This window comes from Pseudophryne corroboree, unplaced genomic scaffold, assembly GCF_028390025.1.
Source record: "Pseudophryne corroboree isolate aPseCor3 unplaced genomic scaffold, aPseCor3.hap2 scaffold_553, whole genome shotgun sequence".
Taxonomy (NCBI): Eukaryota; Metazoa; Chordata; class Amphibia; order Anura; family Myobatrachidae; genus Pseudophryne; species Pseudophryne corroboree.
The window spans coordinates 423,870-429,869 of NW_026970153.1; the positions used below are offsets into that span (position 1 = coordinate 423,870).

The following is a 6,000-nucleotide window of genomic DNA, read 5'->3' on the forward strand; positions in this document are numbered from 1 at the left end:
CTCTTGTGCTGCCTCAGTTGGATCTCCTTCACTTGACAGGGGGGTGCCCGAGCAGCGACCCTCCTCAGCTCTTGCCCAACTCCTGCTTACCTGCCACGTGAGATACTATGATCATGAAGGTGCTTCTCCCAGGGCAAGGCTCACCCATTGCACTCTGGGTGTGCTGCTCCTGCGATTTCCCCAAATGTGGGAAACTTGACTGCATAATTTGTGTTTCCCCTGGTCGGCTCTCGTATAATTCAGATCTCTTTGTCTCAGGTCTCTCTCCAGCCTAGTTTGCTGTCTGTTTCCACTTCTCTTTTCTTGAGCCGCTCCCTTCTATGCCCTTGCGCACTATCCTGACTTCTCCCGTCTGCTTACTTTGTGCCTTCCAACGCACAATGCGAACTACAGGTAGAGCTGCAGGGCCCACACCCTTTTACTTGCCTAAGGGCTGTAACACACTACCCGGTTTTGGCCGGACGGCAATAAGCCGGACAAAAGCTGTCCGGTTTTTTGCCGGCCGGCTGAGCCTTTCACATGCAACAGCTTTTAGCCGGTTTTAATGCTGTGGTTCTAAATTGGGATGAAGTAGGCATGTGCAGCAGCAGCAGCAGCAGCATTTCACAGTGTGTGTGTGACTGAGCAGCATTATCACATGGATCGCAAACGTATTATTGCGTTGTGGTTGTTATATCGTCGCCGACGAGCACAGAGGCATAAGCCTCTTTATTGGGTTTGTCAAAGTCAGAAAAATATCACGATGCACACTGCCATATTTGCACCTCATATGTGTCCCTGCTGCGCATGCGTGCGCTCTCCCGTGCGTGCGCATACTCGCTGTTGCGGGCACCCGCAGGCGCACGGTATGCGCATTTACGGTAGAGTTCGTGTGCGTCTAGCGGGCGACTCGTTCATAACATATTTTAACTATATAATGTATTTTGTAGATAATGGTCCCTTTGATAGAATCTGAAAGTTTGGTTAATGTAGCATGTTCATGGACAGAGAGATCCCTCTTTGTTTGATACGAAGGGTCAGACAGGAGTAATACAGTGGTGTTTAGTATCCATCGGAAGAGTATTTAATTAGCAATATTCCGGTGTTGGTTTGAAACAGATTAATCGCTCGTGCGAATAGTTATGGACATAAGAAGTTTATGTCCATTTACTATTATTTGCACTTACTTATCCATGCGGCGGGAAACCTAGTTTCCCACCCACCTGAGCAGTTGGAAATTGTCACAGCCCACCTGTATGAATCAACCTATGACCTTTTGTTATAATGCGAAGAGGAATTCCTGTGTCCAATGAACAATGAGATTGTAGGGACCATTGAATTGTATTGTGTGTGAGGCATAAATAGACAAGCCGACCACATCCAGCTCTCACTCTTCAACGGTTCTCATTGCTGATAATCGGGAGCTGGATGTCCAGAGGCGCATGCGATCGTTCCCTTTGTGCGTAAGTTTTCTCCGCAATCATATTGTCTTTCTCGTTATTATGGGCCATATCTCTCTCTCTCTCTCTCTTCTCCTTTTTCTCTCATTTTCCCTTAAAACGTAATTGTATTGTATTGTATTTTACTGTGTAGTTATCTGGTTAGTTAGTCTATGTTATATTGTAGTGTATGACTTGTATTGTATTATTCTTTTTTCAAGTATAACATTCATATAAGGCGTTAGACCCTAAGCACGGTATCTGTGTATTTCTTATAGTGTTAAGTATTCTCAGAACGCTTTTTAGTTAATAAGGTTACACTGTGTTGCATCCACACTCTATCTCTACACCAAGGTTTACTGCATAATACACTGTTTTATGGTATAGTTATAAGGGTTTAACATTGTGAGCGTTTGCGCCGCTGGTGATCTCCTCGTGGTCCTGAGCGTTCGCATCGCTATAGCGAATCATTACGTTAGTCGGCAGCCAATAGCGTGCCTGCCTGTGATCTCTTGGCCGTAAGCGAACGTGACGCTTGAGCGTCTCGACTACGGCTAAGCGATTGTTATGCAACGTGTGTACCCTTACGGTACTCCATACGTCAATAGCGTACAGTGTTCTTAGACCTCTTAAAGGGTTTTAAATAAGATAAATATTTAGCTTTATCAATTGGCGGCTCGTCCGTCCTTCACATATCTCTGCTAGGTAATTTCAGCAGACATTATCCATCAGCAAAGGGCGGGAGATCATATTCCCCGTAGTGCTGTCTGGCTAAGCGTCTGCTTCGCTTAGTAAAGGGTGCTGAAGGAATCCGGAACCGGAGGTAAGAACAAAAGCTAGTGTCTTTTAAAACTGTTTATTTCTGTCTTGCGTACGCACGCACATATCTGCATTTCTTTTTCATTCGTGTATTTTCATATCACTCTCCTGTTTGCCATTTTATAATTGATAAAACGTGCTAAGAGAGATTTGTCGCTATTTCATAGTTAAAGTGTAAAAGTAATATATTAAGGGATAAAGTGTAAAAGCACACACGCAACTCTACCTAAAGGTACAAGGAGAGATTGGTGTGGTGGGCGGTAGACGATCGAGGATCATCTACATTGATAAACGTGTTAGTTGTGTTACGGTGGAGATTTGCTTTGCGTACACGTGTCTCTAACAAAGGGTGAGACTCGCGTACGCAACTCAAAGGCCGACGCACGCAGCGTATATTACGCAAACGGAGCATCCGGGCACGCTCACGTAACTCAAATCACACGGTAGTGTTATTTTAACAGGCGAAAAGGTGGGAACGCGATAAATGGCGCAAGTTTATTTTAGTGTCCGAAATTTAGACTAACAGATCCTTCTCCAAATTCACAACACATCTGGTTTAAAGACAATGTCTGCGCAGAAATAGAAATAGAAACAAAAGTATATATGTGGTGAGTGAGTGTTTTTGTATATATAAGTTTATACAATTTTCAAGGTTGAACCACAAGAAGTCGAGTTCTCGCAGAGGTACATGCATGTAAGTGTCGTACATGGTGGCGAGGGAGGCATCCCTTGTTAAATATAAAATTTGAGCAGTAGAGTATAGCAGACCAGGAGGTCATACTGTAGCACAGACCAGGAGGTCCAGAACAGACCAGGAGGTCCAGGTACAGCAGACAAAGAAGTCCGCTATAAATAAGAGAAAAGGGCACAACCCAGGGGGTTGGTGCAAAACCCATATAGGCCAATAAAGCTCTGGCTGAAGGAATTCGCAGCCGAAATTTTCGATTCCACTGGTCGCTCAGTACATAAGATTAGTTGCTTATGTGCTGAACGATTGTACCGCACGTAATTGTGTGCATTAGTTAATCTGACCAGTACCATTTGTGTACGCAACCGGTTATAAAACTATTTGTACATTCTGACGTGATTTGTGTAATTTTTTATTTTCTGAAGGGAAGTTCGCTGGTCACTCAGGAATTGTCCAACAACCAACAGTTACTGGAAAGGGTCAATGCTCTGCGGAACACACTCACATGTTCCAGTAAACGAAGGTTCATAGGGGCCCTGGGTCGAGTACGCCAGCACTAGGGCAGTGTGTAGGTCGTATTGGTCGGCGTGGGCGAGTGAGTGGGGTACTCGGTAAACCGCCACCGTCAGCCTATCGTGAACATTTTGGTTATTGTAAGGGTTCGCTGAAGACCCTGATTGAAGGTCAGAGGTGGTGAAAGCAACGCCTGCAAGTTATGGGGGCCAATTGTTCAGGAAGGGGGCGATCAACCTCGGTTCGGGTTGATTCAGTAAACCGACCAGTCGGGTCGGCAAGGTACGTAATGTGTGAAAAATATGGTTCACACACAGAGGTTTTATGTGATGAATGGGAGAGAATGACTGTGCATGACGGGGAGAAATTCCCAAGAGTAGGTAGCTTTAGCCCAGAAGTGTTACAAAATTTAAGGAGGAGGATATGTCTCATTAAATCAACAAAGAGACGAATCCAACATTATGATTATTTGCAGTTATGGCAACAGGAGGGTGAAATACAGAGAGGATTGGCTCTGGCGGCGGGATCTAATCCTGTCAAGAAATTGATAGCCACGGCCCCGCCGCCACCATACATATCGGGAGAGAAATTGGTTGCGGAGAATGACGCATTAGGGTGTAACAAACAAACACTTAGCAACTGCGTAAATGTTAATAAGTTAACCAATGCAAGTACTAACCCGTGCAAGTTGTACCCTGTTTTGAACTTTCCCCAGGAGTGTGATCAAGAGGACGAATCGGCAACAATATCAGCGCTCTCTCTAGCAGCCACCATATCAGAAACAACAGTAGGCATGGCCCAACCCTTAAGATTAGTAACAAAGGCCCCTAGCGGAGGGACAGGTGAGGTCGTATCTACGGGTAAGTACGGCACCATACACTATGCTGAAACCATTTCACCACAGGCTGTAGAATCTACACAGAATGATGTTAGTAGACTTAATCCTGTTAGGGTAATAGCAGTGCCAAATGGGAAAACTGACACAACAGGAATCACTCCTGTTAGGAACATTGCCATGTACAGCCCATTTTCCCGAATGGAATTAAGAACCATAGTGTCCGAATTCCCTGACCCTAGGAAAGATTTAGTTGCCAGCCAGAAATACATCAGAGACCTAGGGAACACTTTAGAGCCCAATAACAAAGACTGGCAGATATTGCTGAGGGCATGTTTACCCTCCAATGTCGACGCAGCTCAATTTTTAGCTGACTGTGGATTGGATCAGGATGTACCTCTTACAGATGTGTACAACAAAGATAATGTAAAAAGAATAAATTTACAATTAAAGGAGTATTTTTCAGCAGTAGTTAAATGGAACAAGATTTTCTCCATTAAACAGAAAGAGTCAGAAACTGCTGCAGAATATTTTCACAGGGCATTACTAGATATGGCAAAATACACAGGTATAGAGGACATTAAAACAAACATAAACCATCGAGAAGTAGCAGTATCTGTACTGATGGATGGTTTAAAAGAGACATTAAAGACAAGGGTACAGACCACGCAACCATGTTGGCGAAGTCTGTCGGTGGCTACTTTGAGAGAGGCAGCTGTGGATCACGATCGGAATATCACCAGACACAGGGAATCACAAGGTGATAAGTTAATGGCCGTAAGTATACAGGCCCTGACCACAAGGCAGCCTTTGTATAAATCACCAAACCCTGTGGGTAAGTCAAATGTGGTAACTTGTTTTTCTTGTCATAGACAGGGACACATGGCACGAGACTGTAGAGCAGGCATTCCCAACCACGGTCCTCAAGGCACACTAACAGTGCATGTTTTAGTGATATCCAGGCCTCAGCACAGGTGACTTAATTAGTAGCTCAGTTATTTTGATTTAACCATCTGTGCTGCAGCCTGGATATCACTAAAACCTGCACTGTTGGTGTGCCTTGAGGAGCGTGGTTGGGAATGCCTGCTGTAGAGTGAAACATTCACAAAACTCATATCAACCCCCTAGACAACGACACGACACACGACATTGGGAGCAGGGTCCGCAGAAACGGAGTTATGAGCCACATGCAGGGGAAACAAAAAGATACCCCCCGAACAGAGACTGGCAAGCCTCTGGTAGTTCCCATTTAACCCCTTCACAAGTAGTTGCTGCCAGCGGGATTCAGGGAGGTCACCATACCCAATAGGGGTGTGGCCATACCTGTAATCTGCAGCCAGTAAAATTGATTGCAAGTCTTGGGAGTGAACCCGAAATTGCAATTAATGTAGCTGGTAAAACATTAAACTTCCTTGTAGATACGGGGGCGGCCAAATCAGTGATAAATTCGACAGTGGGCATGAGAACCACTGGTAAGACAATTCCAGCCATGGGAGTAACGGGAGTAGTCCAGCACTACCCTGTTAGCAAACCAGCCGAGATCACAGTAGGGCCTTTACATACCAAGCATTCCTTTTTGCTGGCTGCATCGGCACCGACTAATCTCCTGGGAAGAGACTTATTGTGTAAAATGGGGTGCGTCATTTATTGTACTCCTGAAGGTGTATTCTTGGACATACCTGAGAATCACGCTCAGGAAGTGCGAGACATGTTAGACTCCCCATCAA

The 6,000-nt window shown here is 45.0% G+C and overlaps 1 non-coding gene across 1 annotated transcript; it reads left to right on the forward strand.

The window, feature by feature from the left end:
- Positions 1 to 82: 82 nt before the first annotated feature.
- LOC135032779 (U1 spliceosomal RNA) lies at positions 83 to 245 on the forward strand. Its single transcript, XR_010228258.1, has one exon. It is a non-coding gene; the product is annotated as a U1 spliceosomal RNA (small nuclear RNA).
- Positions 246 to 6,000: the final 5,755 nt, after the last annotated feature.